This window comes from Rhipicephalus microplus, chromosome 9 (assembly GCF_043290135.1).
Source record: "Rhipicephalus microplus isolate Deutch F79 chromosome 9, USDA_Rmic, whole genome shotgun sequence".
NCBI lineage: Eukaryota > Metazoa > Arthropoda > Arachnida > Ixodida > Ixodidae > Rhipicephalus > Rhipicephalus microplus.
The window spans coordinates 54454028-54471428 of record NC_134708.1 but is presented as its reverse complement, the minus strand read 5'-3'; the positions used below and the strand labels follow the sequence as shown (position 1 = coordinate 54471428).

The following is a 17401-nucleotide window of genomic DNA, read 5'->3' as shown; positions in this document are numbered from 1 at the left end:
GATCCAAATAAAATAAAATATAAAAAAGATCCTGGGTAAGAGTGGGGAGCTAACCAGGGTCGTTTGTGTCCAACTGGGAATCGAAGCCGGGTCGTTTGCACGGCGAGCGTATGTTCTACCACACGGCCACTTGTTTGCTTGTAAATACAGCGAAAAGAACTTAGTATGTTTTGAAAGTCAGAGAAAGTGCCTTTCATCTTTTTATAAACACACGCGTGCTTTATACATGCTTCACAGGGCAACGTAAAATATTGCCGTAGTAATGTGTAGTACAAGCGCCAAGTGCCAGCGGGAGACAGAACATGCGATTATTATGATGGCTTCCTGGTTTAAAGCCGGTCACCCACTAAAGAAGGCACACACGCTACTGCTCCTATTCTTATAAGGCGACGTAGTGAATGCATAGGGAGTTCGAAAAGGTTTCATGCGCCAAGTGTTTGAAGTACAGAATATCGCTATTACGTTCAACTTCTAAAGGCTAATCGTTAGGGTCCCCTAAATTATTTAGCTAGTTGAATGAAGGGGGGGTTTGAATGAAGCTTGCTTGATTGAAGTGGATGAATAAAAAGTGGGCCTAGTGGCGAGTGGTGGGAGTCTTCAGTAGTGGCAACAACCGAGTTCTCATCTACGGCTGCCAGCGGACATGATAGTCTCAACTAAAAGCAGCATCGCCACCATAAAAAAAAAAAAGACAAAGAAACGGAGTATAAGACTTACCGACTTCCTATAGCTTCGTGGACGCCACACTACACGCTACTAGGCATAAGGTCGCGGTTCCAATCCCAGCAGCAGTGGCCATATTCTGGCGGTGGTGGGAACAGAAAAATACTCCCAGTCATTCCTCTGTCACACCTAAGTATATGCAGCCGGAATAAATACAAGGCTCTTAACAATAAATTTGTGGTTTCAGCCAAGGTCAATCTAAATAGGTCGCGAAAGTTGGAACAAAAAGTGGTCTGAAACCCATTGCGACAGACATCAGCAACTGCGTGATGATTGAAGCGCGACTAGGGGAGGGGGTGGGGACAAATAACGAAAACAAAAAATATAAAAAACAAATAAGCGTTTATTTTCAACGGTTTTAATTTAATTTGTTGCAATAAAATTGTAGATTACGTTAATAAAGTTTTGGTCTTTGGTATATGGTTCAGCGCCCCCCCCCCTTTTTTTTTCGTCTGGTTTCAGAAGCAGCGGGCACATGCAGGCAGTCTAGTCACATGGGCCAACGAATTTGGGGGCGTATCCAGACAATATTGCTACATGCATGTATACTGACATTCTAGGGGGCGACGCGCGTGTGTGTGCCTGACGAGGAAGACGAAGGGTTGTTTCGGCTCGATCGCTGGTGAACCGGGCACGCCATTACCGCTGGTTTGGAATATATTTAATCCCCAGCCTCGTCGTTACGGCGTCTCTTCTTTTCCGTAACAATATGCTTTCAGAGCTTGTGTCGGCGTGTTCTTTGGTTTGGCGCATTACCGGGTCAACGAGCCATCGCTCACTTTTCCGCGGTGGTTGCGTGCGCACCTACAGAAGTTTACTAATTTTTTTATGTGCATTTCATAGCTCAGCTAGCTCACAGATTGTGTAGATAGCCGCTCCTGTGACTGTCGACTGTTTTCGCTGGCGCAAGGCCGCCGGCGTGTCCTTCCTTGCCTTCGGTGACTGTAAACGCGACAGGCTAAGCAACAAGACGCTGTACTCTGCGGCTGCCAAAGCTACATTTTCAAAACTGCTGTCTCGCTGCAGTAGTTTTCGACTGTAGGACGACGTGAGTTTTGGAACTATTATGCTATTGTGCTCGCAAACAGTTGTCTCACAATTGCCTCTGCGAAGTTTCTTGTGCATATTGCAAGTACGTCATTTGGCTAATAAAACAACTTTGCTTCATCAATTTTTTTTATTTTTTGTTGTTTTTTTCACGTGCAGTTAGCAAGACACGATTGAGGCACAATAAAATCGCGAAATAATAAAGGCACGTAGCAGGGCAGCAATTAAGAAAAATTTTAATTTCGCGCCATGTAGGGCAAACGCGTGACGTCACTAGCCCTTCCGGTTGTGACGTCACATGTTATTTTTTCTTTGTTGTTAGTTGTCCCCTCATATAGATGGCGACGTTGGCAACAAGTCGCCGACTGCTGAATCAATGGGCTTCAATAGAAGTTACGCTACCAGTTTACATATACCTTTGTTTCAACACGTTTCAGGCTCCAGAATTCTTTCCTTTCAGCACGACGCTCAGCAGCCTGGAACGATTAGCTACCGAATCGGAACGATGGAGCAGTGTATGTCGCTCGGATTTCAGAACGATAAGCCACTCAATCATAGACACGTCTTTCTTGGTCGAGGTATTACGCGCCTGCTGGACGGCATTCCGAGAATCTATCAACCCGCGGTGAAGGCGTTTTCTGACCGAGAGTAGATGTATAGTGCGGGAAAGGAGCAACGTGACAGTTGTAACACCACGAAAGAAAGCCACAGAGGGAAAGAAAGTGAGCTCGGAGCCACGTCTACTGACGCGTCACGCGGCAAACGTTACACTCGTAAGGAGCGAGGCCGTTGGCTGCGGCCCCGGCTCCTCGTCCTCACTTTTAACGACCCTTCGATCTGACTGGTCATTCTCGCCTAACGGACCAACTGCTTGGACGCCAAAGAACGCGTTCACTTGCTCGCTTCTCTTTTTGTGTGTGCGTGCGTGCGGTGGCCGTTCCTTCGAGGCACAAGTCTTCCTCTCGCCATGTACATCAACTCCTCCCCGTTGGCCACCTTGACTTCTTCTGCGCCAGAGTCTTCTTTCGTTTGTCCTTTTCTTTTCCGTTTCCTTCCGAACTATCTATTCTTTGGTTCGTCTTTCTATTACTCGTCGCCCGGACTGTCGACGGCAGTTGGTCGTTCGTCGCGAGGGGATTTCCGCACACGACTCGGCAGCACACTCCGAAGACCCTGTCCACATCGTACCAGACAGAGCCTGTTTGTCTCACTCCGGGTTCTTGGGGAGTGGTGGCACGAAAAAAAAAAGCCTCTGTGGGCTTTCTCGGCCGTTGCCGCAGATTCTTCTGCTTCACGTCATCAAGGCCACAAATCCTCCCGTTTTTTGTTTGTTTTTTAGGCATTTCCTTCTTTTCATTCACTGCGCACCATCTGCTAGGGGACGAAGAGTGTGGTGCCCGTCTTTTCGGCCCATCTTCGGCACTTCAACACCGTGCAGCGTGGAAAAGGGCTGAGTGTGTATGTCGTAAGTTCGGTGAAGGAACGTCGATAATCCGTCCACAAAGCCACCGTTTCCACACGCACTCACACCGACACAAAAACACGAAACGAGTGGTGGATTAGAGAAAGACAGTGGAGTGCAACTCGAGATTTGTCAACTTATACACGATGCGACACTGAGAGATCATCGCTCTTAACGAGATAACAACGTAATACCACCTTTGTATACGTCCCGAAGGAATACCGGGTGAACGTAAAAGAACTTGCGTTAAAATGTCACCCATTACGTGGTATTCTTTCTTTTTTGCTCAAACAACAAACGCCTGCATGTATGTAAGCATCTTCAACCAGATGTCACACAAATTCCCATTTGTTGCCGCTTTCTGCTAGTTATCAGGCTATAAGCCGTCTAAGTGCTTCTTATAAAATATTAAACAAAAGAGAAATTCGGGAAATATTGAGGATTGAAGCAATGCAATATCGTTGAACAGAGAACGTCGAATGGCCAGAATACATCCCACCGTTCTTGTGACAATCCCTGTTCAGTGGCATGCCCTACACTTCTATTGGACATTTACTGTTCAATAGTCGAGCCACCCGTTTTGATGTGCACGTGGTTCTAGTCCAGTAGGAATAGACTAAGTTGTTTCAGGGCATGTGTCGGTAGGTCTGATTTTCTCCTCATTCCTGGGATCATTAAGTAAACGAAAGTTTATACCACGTTAATCGGAATGATTGACAGTGCGGCATGCGATGTTTGTGGCACCGATGGAAACATCCAACACCTGCTGCGCCGCTGTCCTGGATTTACCACAGAGAGACAAGTACTTGCAGACGCATTGCGGTGACTGGATGATCGGCCTCTTTTTGCGCAGGTGCTATTACAGCTCCGTCCACATCCCTCGACAGACCACAAAGCAGCGAAAACCTTTTTGTGTTTCTTGATGAAGACGGGTTTGTGTGAATGCCTCTGACTTACGATGGAGTTCTACACACTGCAGTGAATTTACTGTCTGTCTCTTCCTTTCTCTTTTCCTTCTCTTCCCTCTTTCTCATCTTTCTTGTCCCCTCTCCAAATCCCCCAGTGTAAGGTAGCCAACCGGATGTCTTCCTAGTTAACCGCCCTGCCTTTCTCCCTTTTGTTGCTTCCTCCCTCATTGTTCAATAACAACTCCCCTAGTGACGAGACATTTCCCGTGCAAGGACATTTGCTCCAAGCTCCCTGTAGCACTCTCTGTACACTGATAATTTCTCAAGTTCCCAGTGATATTCATTGTTAAACGGCATTCCCTGTTGAATGACATTCCTTCTGGCGTCATGCGACATTTCATATTCAATGACATCCCCGACATCTCCCTATGACTTCTATTGTTTGGTAAAGTTCTCTCCACCCCCTTGGAAGACTTTCGAAATGACACTTCCCGCAGCTCCCTGTGGCGTTCCTTTTAGCTCTATGTGACATTTTCTTTTAAACGACATTTACACAGTTCCTTGTGACACTTCCTGCACAATGACACTCTCTGCTCAACGACATTCTCTCCAGATCACTGCGAAATTCCAGGTTTATCGGCATGCCCCCTGTTTCGTTGTTACAGTTCCTGCTCAATGCCACTCCCTACGGCCCCCTGTGACATTACCTGCTCAGTGAAGGTCTCTCAAACTCTGTTGGACATTCTCTCTTCAGTGACATTCTTTGCAGTTCCCAGCGACACTTTCTGTACAATGACAATCTCTACAGCTCCCTGCAATATTCCCTGCTTAGTTATAATCCGGTAAGCTGTGCGTGACATTCCTTGTTCAGTGACATTCCTTTCAGCTCCCCCTCAAGTTTCTTCTTCGATGATATTTTCCTAAGTTTCTTGCGGAACGTTTAGTGCACTGACATTCTCTGTTCACAGGCCATTCCTACATCTTGTCGCGACATTAATGTTCAGTGGCATTTCTCCCATTGCACAGTGACAATCACAAAGGTGACATTCTCTGTTCAGCTAATTTATAACTGATTTATGACCATTAGTACCTTTAAGTGACACCATGACCACCACCATCCATCTGAATTTTCTTTTGGCGACGCAGCTAGTAAATGAAAAATAAGCAGCTACACATATCGGCGCATCAAGAAAAATAAGCCGAAAATGCCTTCAATTTATCCAATGAAACGGCCTCACGTGACAAGCGACTCAGTAAATAACAGCAGAGTTACTCCGAATTCGTCTGGTTCTCCCTGCAAAGCGGCTGACACGGCTGTCTTAGCTCTAGATCTAAACGGCGGTCTAGCCTATAAAATGATGTGATGAACGTCGATAATCTCTCTGCGGGAACTGTCTTTGAATAATTATTACATAATAGGCTTATCAGCGGAAGGCACTGAAGGAGATCGTAATATCGTAATCAGTGTGGCTCTCCTTTCTAAGTGGATGACAGGACATTCTAGGTCAAGGCTATGAGCGGCTGCTTAGTTCCAAGGATCATGAAAAAAAAAAAAAGAATCGGTGCTCATGATTCGACCTCAGACTCACCATCAAGGGGTATTACGCAGTGGGTGGATAAGCGGATGACAGCGGATCAGCTCAAACTTTGTGCGGTTCTTGTTTTTAGCTGTTTGGTGCGTCTTACGCCTGGCTTTCCTACCTGATTTGTTGAGACGATCCATCGTGCTCTCTGTTGATGATGATCGCAGCAGTTTTTTTATTACGGTACAATATTGGCCAAAGATTGCCAAAAATAAGTTTGATGGACTCTAGCTGCCGGGATTCCTGAAGGCTCGTCTTCGGACGACAATTGAGAATGCGAAAGGCAGACAGATGCTGCGAATGCCGAATGTGGTGCCCGAGTTTATTCGTCCCATGTAAGCCGGTGCGCATCAATACTTTACGCATCATCTCTTGGGTAAGCAATTTCACGTACAATTTTGCGTGGCAATGTCTTATTCAGAATACAACGATATGTGCCCGTATTGATGTATCGATAGCCTTGTCACTCTCAGCTTTAAAGCTTAATTTTATATACCCATCCTCTTGCGTAGTAGAAAGCAAAAGTGTGCGACGGCAAAACAATCGTGCTCACGTGCATCTTTCCCGTGGTGATAAAGACAGATTGAACGTGATTTAGCTCACGTAGAGCTGGTTTCTTTAGCTCATTATGCTCCAGAGAGGGAGAAAACCTTTCTTGAAACGGCAAGTATTAGAGGACGTTATCTCTCCTCCATTTAATGGAGAGCAACAAGTCCTTGGGCCATAGCGGCATCTTCTTCTTGCCAGATGACTTGTAGTTGTCCCTCGATGACTAAGCTAAGCAGCGTGATCTCTCACTGCGTGGCGTTCACATACGAAAAAACTTTTTTTGCCTACGTAAACTTGCAGGCGTGTTTCAATAAATTGTTCTTTCATTTCTCAATGACAAGGCAGCTCTTTGGAGCTGTGCATCTCCTCACTGCACTGCTGAAACAGAAGCGGTATGCAACAGATTACGCATATGTATTTATGTTGTCAACGTCCGCTGCACATTGAAACGTAAGATTGAAAACACGAAGCTTGGAAGAATTACTTGCATCAGCTTACGTTATAATGCTAGCCATATACTTTTTTCTTTCTTGCAAATGGCGTTTATCACATATGAGCATAGCAGGCTACTCTGGCTTTAAAGAGGCACTATGCTGTTCTTGCTTCGCATTGTTGCTCAGGACATAAGTACGCAACTTTCACGAGCTCAACAAACTCATTATTAGTGGATTTATTTTGGTGTCATCTGGAAAGTGACTGTTCCTATCAACACAGCCTAGAAAAAATGGGGCGAAAGCAAATGCTTAAGAGAAAGAGAGCATGACTTGATTTATTTGATTACATTAAACAGCATCTCCTTGCATTCTGAAGTGATTGCTGGCTTGAGGGAGTGGTTCCGTCAAGCAACAATGATCACCATCTATCTCGCATGCAACTCCTCTCTACAACGCCACGCCGCAGGTAAACTTGCCGCTTTAATAACAGCACGATAGTGATGAGCGTTACATAAGCAGTTTCTATAAAAAATATCCAACAAGCACCGAGTATTTTAATACGAGAAACGGAAGCAAGCCACCCCCCCTCCCCGTCTCTTTCCAGGTGCAACTGTTTCTAGAGCGTTTTAGGCACGCTTCCGTTGACACCATATCAACCACCACTTCCAGTGGTTCGCTCACTCCTAGGCGTCCCTTCTTCAGCAGCCGCGAAATTGTTTTCGGTGCTTGCGCTCCCCGAAGATATCATTTATCCGAGCATCAATGCCAGAGGGAGGCCTTTTTTACTATTGTTCCCTTCTTCGTCGCGAGAGATGCAGTATTGGACGGACGCACCGCGAGAGTGGGCACCTTGCTGTAAGAGACGGGCCATCGGCTCGGCCTGCCACTGCCGGATTGACCGAAAATCAATTCGCCACAGCCAAAGAGGACGCCGAAGAGGATCCGAGACACCTTCTTCTCGAAGGTGTGCTCCATCCCTCCCCCCTTATTTTTTCGGCTTCTGCTTATAAATTTCTCCCGTGCCTGTTTCGATGCCGCTACGCAGCGAAGCAGCCTGGGGAGCAAGGAACTCCTGGTGTGCAGTGAGGGGGGAGGTGTAGTACTATAGGTTCGGCTACGAGACGAGAAGGGCCCAAGCCATGGGTCTTTCTTGTCTCGGAAGGCACGATCGATGGCTTAGCTTGTGCGTGTAAAGGAGGGGGAAGGGGGCTTTGTTTCTTCGCTCGGGCTGCTGACACAGGAAAGATCTCTTCTTCCTTTTGTGTCCTTTCTTATTCTTTTCTTTCTCGGCTGTTCTCTGCTTGTCGCTGCCTTTTTCTTGCGAGCAGAGGCTAGTGACGCGGCCAGGGGGTGGTAGGGAACGTGGGACAGGTGAGCCAGCTCCTTGACTGAACAAAGAAACCTAGTAAAATTGAAGAACAGAAGCAACTGACAAAAGAAAAAAAAAGGTTTAGGAGAGTACTAGAAGCGGCCAGAGTTCTCTAGAAAGTGCAGAAAAAACGAAAAGGCACCCGAGCGCCGGCTAGAGAAGTCTACAAGAAAGAAAAAGCTATGACAAAACTAATCCAAGGAAAAAAACCAGCAGAATATAGTGGAGGCTCTAAAAGGAAGTAAAATAGAGGAACGAAGAAAGCTGGTACTTCCGGAAGCATTAAAAAAGAAGAAAGAATTCTCTGGATGGACCCTTGAAAGGGGCGATAAAGTTAACGAGAAAGAAGAGTCCACGTGAGGCGATATATGGGGGCAACAAAATGCGGAAAAGAGCGGGAAAGAAGGAGAGAAATTCGTAAGTGACCACCGAAAGAAGCGGTAACGTAGAAATGATGAGCACTAAGGAGGTATGTAGATTAAGAGGAAGCAGTAAAAATGAAACCAGGTTCAGGAAAGTCAGCGTGAAACTAGGTGCGGGCGTGAGAAGCTCGCGATGTTGGGAGGAAGCTGTGGTGTGAGATAGAGGCAGGTATTGGTGACGAGAACGAGCGGAGTCGCCACCTGGCGGCATCTGGCTGAAGCTCGGAAGTGTGGATTGCTCTGTGCGTCGTCTGCTAGCCACGTCGTGCTTTCATGTGCTCGTACGTCATGCACAATCTCAAATGGTGGTTTCTTTGGTTATCTCAGCACGAGTGTACTGCTTGTACGTGAGCCTGAAACGACGTACGAAAGCATTTGTTCTTGCTAGCCTGCTAATGCATTCAATTAGGATCGGCGAGTGCAACTTTCCAAAGTGCTGTTTACTGTCGTCGTACTCTCCATTCACCAAATATTTCAGAGTGGAGGCCGCTTCTGCTTCAACCACAACGTAAAATGTTCTTGGCATCCTGCCAAGCGTGACGTCTACTAAATGTTGTGAGGATGGTGTTTTGACGACTCAGTTGTAAAAAAAAACAAAAAAACGAGGCTCTTGGCCACGCACTTGTGCGCTGTTTGTAGGTGTACTACTACGGCACTGTAGTTTATCGATTATGTCAGGAGCCTTATATAGTTGTGTTTATCCGGCCGTGATACCACCGCATAGATATATTACTATCTCTTAAACTGTGACACTTCGATACCTAAACTGTACTTACAACAGAAATTCCACGTGCCACCATGTATTGGAAGTTTTAGGAACGATTTAAAGAGCCCAGATGTTCAAAAATTAATTCAAGCGGCATGCCTTACATTTATTCTTGTATAAGTGATTGATCGATTGATTGATTGATTGATATGTAGGGTCTAACGTGCCTAAACCATCATTTGGTTATGAGAGACGCCGTATTGGAGGGATCCGGAAATTTTGACCTCCTGGGGTTCTTTAACGTGCACTCAGATATGAGTAGACGGGTCTACAGCATTTCCGCCTCCATCGAAAATGCAGCCGCCACAGCCGAGATTCCATCCCGCGACCTGCAGGTCAGCTACCATAGCCACTAGACCACGGCGGCGGGGCTATTCTCGCATAATTTTACTGCAAATCTGATCTTTTTAGATTGTCTTGAGCGTTTATGTGGAATTCTTATTGACCGATGGAAGGTAGCGGTCATTTTTGTAAGAAAGAGAATGCCTGTCTCATAAAATAAGCAGACCTTTGTAGTAGCACTTTCATGCACGTAATTCGTCGATAAAAGTTTTCTGTTTAACTTTTACAAGGTTTTTACATCTGCGCATACGCGGTAAATGCAATGTAGCGCAAAGCGCCGCCAGCCACTAGGCTTTCCTGACTAGGCTTATCGACTGTCCCACATTCCTTGGTGAACACAATGAGAAAAAAAAATGCATGCGCGTATAAGTGCGAACGGTGGTACTGAACTCATCGCACAGGTATGTGGGCTTTCTATGATCGTTCTTTCTCTGTTTCTTTTTTGTTAGTTCAGTCACGCTATAGCAGTGCATAGTAGGCGCAACACAAGCTAACCATGTGCAAACAACACTGCAAAAGACCTGAGTCTGCGCGCTGAGCATTCTTTTGACAGAAAGATTGTGCTTCACTCGCTCGTAATGTTAACGTTGCATAGGCTTCGTGCAGCGATTCAGTAGAAAGTAGCGTAGATGTCACCAGTAAACTGCAATCAACGCACTTTATTCGCTGACAATCAGCTCAGATTCCACGCAACGAGGCGGTGCTGCGTGTATTTGTGTACACGCCGCCGCCAGCCTATCCACACTTCCGCGGAGGTGGTGCTGCCACCTATCGCCCGATCTCGCCGCGAATACAGGCTCGAAACTTGCAGCTCCTCACGAACACGTTAGACTTCTTTGGAATGATTAAAGGTGGTGAACCACATTTCGTTACTTCTCACAATATACCAGCGGTCCTGCGCGGAACGCGCAGCACAGTCACAGCGAAGGCTGAATAAACGGCCTTTTAGAGCCTTTTTTAATCATTATTTGAATAACTGCTACACGCGTAGTTGCGGGGTACCCACTATACGATGTAAATCCCCATAATTTTTGTAGTAGGAAGACATCCATTTTGCTTGCCCTCGTCATTTTTCGGAGAAGCGTGGTACCCGCTACACGCTTCCAAGGAATTTTGAGCATTTTTAATGCTGTGTCTGACGCTGAGCAATTGCGCCTTGCGCCATTGTAATGAAATCTCTCACTCGACGACTCACTCGTTACGCAATTCACATTGTGTGACGCCTGACTGTTCGTTAGCTATTCTAAAGCGCTTTATTACGGACAATAATGCGATTCCTTCCCAGACATGAAGCCTGCCTATTGTGGTGAGTTTGAAACGGAGTTCCACGCACCGGCGTAGCTCAGCGGTAGGGTACTGAGCTGGCGCACGTGGGACCTGGGTTCGAATCGCATTGTGTACTTGGCGTTTCTTGTTTACTTGGCTTTTTCTCACGTCATGCAATAGTGGTTACGGACACCGGCAGCGGCGGCGCACAACTACAGCCCACGGGACCCTTTCTGTGATCTCATGACAGCTTTCGCTGTAAAACAAATACTGTCTTCAAAAAAGAAACAACATATCATTGGCTCAATAAACTATGCTGTTGACATTATTACTGACGGGACACTAAGATTACGTATTCCGTTCAACTCACTTCTAACGACACTTCGGTATGGGTATCCATATTAGCCAGCGGACATACCCTGTGCATGAAAAACGTAGCCTTTTTTTGATTCCTGCTGCGTTTTCGAAAGTAGATATAGATGGCTGCCTATAATTCAGCAAAAGAGGCCGAGCGTGCACCGGCTGAGACTCAACGTTGATTATACGAAATACTTCAAGCACAAGATCGTCCTGAAAGACTCTCCAACGCGCACCACATGTAATACTCGGAAAGACGTAAAGGAACACTGAAGAGAAACAATGACTTGGTCTAGATTGACGAACCGCATTCCAAAAACTCTAATATCATATGCTTCCCTTTTATAAGTTCATTATTAGCGGATAGAAGCAAGAGTAAAATTCAATTTTTAATTCTTGCGCCGAAATATTCACGCCGGATGTCATAAATATCGAAAATGTATTTTTTTCGTATTTTCGGACATTGCCTCGAAGAAAGTTTTGGAAACTTTGTATGTTAGGCCTATGGTACCCAAAGATGACGATGTACTTCATTTTTATAGATTAGAAGCTTCTTAGGGTCCAATAAACGCCTTCGAAATCTGAAGTCAATGTGTTTGGTGGGGAATCTCAAGGTGGTGTCTTCACTCGTATTTTGTTTTCGCACGGTTCCTCTCTTACCAACACTCATGTAGCAGTGAAAGTGAAATTTTCGGGACTGTGAAAATGTACTTTACGATTACTTGAAAAATGAATTTGCGCTATAGTGTCTCTTTAAAACACACCCCGCCGTGGTGGTCCGGCTTAAGTACTCGGCTCCTGACACGCAGGTCGCGGGATCGTATCCCAGTGCGGCGGCTGCATTTTCGACGGAAGCTAAAATGCTGTAGGCCCATGTTCTCAGATTTGAGTGCACGTTAAAGAGCCCCAAGTGGTCAAAATTTCCAGAGCCCTCCACTATGGTGTCTCTCTTAATCATATGGTGGTTTTGGGACGTTAAAACCCATATATCAATAAGTCAATCTCTTTAAGACACGTCCTCTGCGACTGTTCCGGTTAAAACACAGAACAGCAGACATCTGAGGGCAGCAGTTCACTTGCAACGCGGCTGTGGCTTGGAGCTGTGACACCTTTTCGGCCAAAGGTAGAACAGCGCTCGTGCAATGCGCTCCACCACCAAGAGTGTTTTTGAGGAACACTCGACTTGAGGAATGTTTTTGAATGGCTCTTTTTTGGTATATACGTGTGTTCGTTACTTCACAGCACTCACGCATTCAAACGTGACATAAAAGTTTTTTTTTAGTACGACTGCTACGCGCACTAGCTCGAGTTAAGTGCGACATGTCATGACAAACTTGGTCTTTAAATAAAATGTCGACTCTGATCAACGCTTTCGGGGTCGAAATTATGCCGATGTGACCCCAAACTGATGACAGTGGGAACAAAAGTATGGGGTCTGCTTAGGCCTAAATTGTTCCATTACAGTCTTTGAGTAGAGCACGCACTATTATTGTGTACATGCAATTATTCAACGTATCCCCTGGACTAGCCAGCCAGGCGATAAATCGGGCTTACATCTGCGGGAATTAGATTAAAGGCAGTTTCCTCTCTCACTCTCTGCATCTTACCTGCTACACAAAAGTACCAATACACAAAAAACACGCGCGACCAGTGCACACGAATTACGCTATACTTTTGCTTGAGATAAATCTGCGGCGCCACTTGCAGTTTAGAACGCTCGAATGAATGCCGGAGTCGAAGCAGGCAACCCACGAGGCGTCTCGGATTTCCTCGACTGCGAGGTTGCATATTTCGACGCGCCGTTCGCTTTCCTTCATTTATCAGTGCCCCTTCGAATTAATGATCCTCCACTCCCAGCGGATGTCATAGATATACGTATACACACCCACGCGAGTGTTGTTAAAATTCCTCGTACTCCCTCTGAAAAAAAAAGTGAAAAAAAAAAGAAACTTCGCAATAGATGGTTACATTGAGACTGCGATGGAAACGGCGTTCGACTTCCTCGGGAAGCGATGTAGAAGAAAAAAAATTAAAAAAGGAGGAAAAAAAGAAGAGAAACAACCCCCATATCAACAGAAACGAAAGGCCAAAAGTAAGAACGAAAACGTCTTGATTTATATGTACTTCTTTTTTAGACTTCTTATTTTTCGCGATCGCAACACCTCGTGACGTGAACGGCGCTATAACAGTGATTTACGATGTCTCGGGCTGCCGCGCATTGCCAAAGAGGGCCCTACGTCATTACTGCGGAAAGAGCGAAGATAAACATATAAAGTATATTTACACGCCGGATAAACCTCGCTTTCTCCGTATATAGCCGGCACACTGAGCACTCTCTCACGCAAACATACAAATGTTGAGATGTTGTTCTTTTTTTATATGAAAGTACTTTCGTGCGAGTACCACGTGCCGACAGGCCCGACAAAAATCTGGCGTTGACATTGAGCACCTCGTCGAAATGGCGGAACTCGCAACAATGACTCCCCTTTGGGTTTTGACGTGGCCTGAAGAAATGGAGTAAGTGTAAAGCATGTCACGAGTAACAGCAAGAGGGCTTTGGTTCAGAAGCTACACGGCACGGTTTTCTCTTTGTTTTTTTTTTCTACCCTGAGTGGGACATACGTTCGTGCAGCGTGTAAGATATGTAATTTATGTCTTCGAGCATGCTCAGCGTGCTGTAGCTAGCTTCTTACTTTACGATAAGTTATCAGGATTAAGGCTTCAGACATTGGCGCGTCTACCGGGAGAGTGGCTAGAAAGATGCCGCTCCCCCCCCCCCCCCCCCTCGCACGGGATAAAGTTAGAAGAGCGGATTTTCCACCATTTTCGATTGATTGATTGATATGCGGGGTTCAACGTCCCAAAACCACCAAATGAGAGACGCCGTAGTGGAGGGCTCCGGAAATTTCGACCACCATCCCCACAGTCGTCACTTTCAGCTACACACTTGGAAATCATCTACCGAGCAGAAGATTTAGTTCTGCGCAGAAATCATGTGAATAATTCCCAAAGTAGTGTTGGGCTTCTGGTGTGGAGATTATCTTCGTAGTATCCGGACCACGCACTGTATAGGTTCTCTGCGTTGAAGGCCACCTATCAGCCGCTTGCGTTATTTACGCTACAGCATTGCGGCAACTGCTGTGTCTGAGTAGAGTAGAGAGTGCTCTATAACGTTAGAGCACTCTCTCATGACTTTACCTTGCTCTGGCTGGCCTGACGCTTAAATAATCGTCGACGCGAATATGAGCAGAAACCAGTAAACGCATCAAATGGACACTAAAAAGGAACGACTTGGTTTAGGTTGACTAATTGCGCTTTGAGAACTCCAGTTCCATATGTACCACTACCGTAAGTTCAGTATTAGCGGCGAAAATTGTGGTTGAAGCTTCTTTTGTTTTTAAATTTGCGCCAAAATCTCCACGCGTGAGGTAATAAATTTCAAAATGTATTTTTTTGTATTTTTGGACCTTGGCTCAATGAAGGTTTCTGAAAATACGTATGCTAAGTAATACATATGCTAAGTATATGGCACCCGCAGATTGCAGTGTACTAAATTTTTATTGATTGCAAGCTGTGTAGGACCCAGCAGACGTGCACTTTCATAATTTCTGACGTCATGGTGTTAGGTGCGGCAATCTCAAAGTTACGTCGCCACCCACATTTTCTTTCCTCGAATTTTCTTGCTTACTAATCGTCGTGGCGCAACAAGGGGGTGTTTTCGGGATTGTAAAATTGTACTTTACCCGCACAAAAAAAAAATCGCTTTGTTATTTAACCCTTTGATAATCGATTAAAAACTCTTTTTGCTTCAGCAAATTAGTTTTGTTTTACATCAGGGAGGAATAACATTACCACCGCTCCCTGTCAGTCAATCCGTCAATCAGTCAGTCAGTCGGTCGGTCAGTCAATCGGTCAAACACACGCGTCCTGAATGCATGTACAACATGAAATATTGCAGTAATGATGCGCGGTACAAGCGCTCGTTGCCAGCGAGCGTCAAAGCACGTGATTATCATATATGGATTCGTGGTTTCAAGCCAGTCAATCACTTCAAAAGCCACACACGTTACTCCACCTAATCTCTTAAGGCCACATTAAGGTTCATAGCGAGCTCGAAACAATTTCATGCACCAAGTGCTTGAAGACAAAATATCCCTATCGCGTTTAAGTATTAAAGGCGAAGCTTAAGAGTCCCACAATATTTTTTACAGCAAAACGGTCTGTGCCCAGGATCCGGTATTTTGTAACGTCAATGCGGCAAAACTCTCCCCTAAAAATTTCGAATGAAAAAGCCTGCACTAAAAGCAAGCACACTTCCGCTCGCATCCGAGCCCAGTTTAACGGCCACTAATGTGTAATAAGATGGTTTTCTTTAATGTATGACGTAGCGTGTGACGTATTTCGCACTTTGTAAGACGATTATGCTAACTTTTCCATACCACTTCGCTTCGCCATTGCTAGAATAAGGCGACACATGAACTTTACTACGTTTGAGTCGTATTAACTACTCCTACAACACGCCTGCAAAATCTTTTGAGTGAGCTGTACGGTCCTAGCTCTACAAAAATAGCTGGTCATTACTTCAAGAATACACAATAACTACCCATTGATTGTTTGATTGATTTAATTATTGATGAAAGAGAAGGATATATGTGAGAAGTGACAGCGACAGCAGCGGGGTGAATAGACGGTCAACGCCGTGTCAACCCGGCAGCCCAGTGGGAAGAAGACATAAGTGTCTACCTATTTATTTGCGCGAAGGATCGGTTTCAGCTTATTCATTCAAAATACACAAGTTTATTGTTCATATTAGTGACACAGGCTACCTTCAAAACTAATTACACATTCCCGATTATTCAAAGCGAACTTTGGAAACAGAGCCACAGCAGATGCGCGCGACCAGGCGGGACATAAAAAAGACGAGGCAAAAAGAACAAGTGCGTAAAGAAAACACAACAACACTCATGTGGAGCTGCCACACACACAATCTCAGAAGTGTTCGTTTCTCAGACAGAAGTTCGCTCCCACTACTTAGTTCCATTAAAGTGTGCTGTTAAGTATGTATTACATTAGTCACAAAACCTGTACAAAGTAATCGCATGTTAAATAGTCCGCCGTGGTGGCGTAGAAGCTACGCTGCTCGGCTGCTGTCTCTAAGATCACTGGTTTGATCATGACCACGGTGGCCAGGGATACAGTAAACAGCTTGCGACATGCAGTTTGCCCAGCAAGCCAAGCTGGTGTCACCGTTGATTTAAGATATTCGATGTAGGCGGAATGCTAGAGACCGTGTGCTACAGACTCAAGCGTAAAGAACGCCAGATGGATGAAATTTGCGGGGCCTTTCCCTACGGCCTGTCTCACAATCATATTACGGTTTTTGGCCCTTCGAAACAGATATCATATTTTATTGTTATATCCGATCAGTAAAATAATATATGTCATTATTAACAAATAGAAAGTAAGATCTCCATCAACTACGATGGCCGCTTCGCTCGTCAACTACATTCACAGAGTGGAACTGACAATTAGGTTTGGTGGCACTCTCGTTTCTCTTCCAAGTACTTCCCATCACGCAGTCACTGTTGGTTTTCCTACCGTTCAGAAGCTTTCATCTGAAAAAAGACCTGGTGCAAAATCGATGATTCTCGTGCAAAGGAAGTGTTGTATTCGATACATAAATTTACTTTAAATTCAAGCCAATTAACTATCACGATAAGTAATGAAGATTAAAGGCGATGGCATCACTGAAAAAGCAGATGCTTGTTAGTAGCCGGCATTTGTTGCAGTACGAGTAGGAGGAGGTCTCAGCTATGCGATTGTTGTGACGTAGCCTTCGAGATTCACTTACGACAGTTTGATTAGACTCAAACTTCACTCAAATAATACACCAGAACACGCGAACGCCGGCGTGCAGGTGCCACTACTAGACACCTAAGTCTAGGACCAGGATGACCTCCAGATTTTATTTACTGTATATTCCATCGTAAGAAGTCTTCACCTGACGTCCTCATATTTAAATTTGAACCGTATAAAAACTAAACAAGAAAAAAAGATACTAAAACGTGGCGCGAATTATCCTATAGATCTTCGCATTCCGCGCGTGTGCCTCAATATCTGAAAACCCTCGAGATAAAGTTATCGATACTAAAAAAATAAAGAATAACAGTGGT

At 45.2% G+C, this 17401-nt stretch overlaps 2 long non-coding RNA genes across 2 annotated transcripts in view; both read right to left on the bottom strand.

Moving 5' to 3' along the window:
- LOC142771804 (uncharacterized) overlaps positions 1–893 on the bottom strand; it is a 222790-nt gene extending 221897 nt beyond the window's left edge. The window contains exon 1 of the long non-coding RNA XR_012886163.1: positions 718–893. This is a non-coding gene — a long non-coding RNA (uncharacterized LOC142771804). The remainder of the gene's footprint in view (positions 1–717) is intronic.
- Positions 1–17401, bottom strand: part of LOC142771806 (uncharacterized) — a 578925-nt gene that overhangs the window by 422539 nt on the left and 138985 nt on the right. The gene's annotated exons all lie outside the window — the stretch shown is intronic.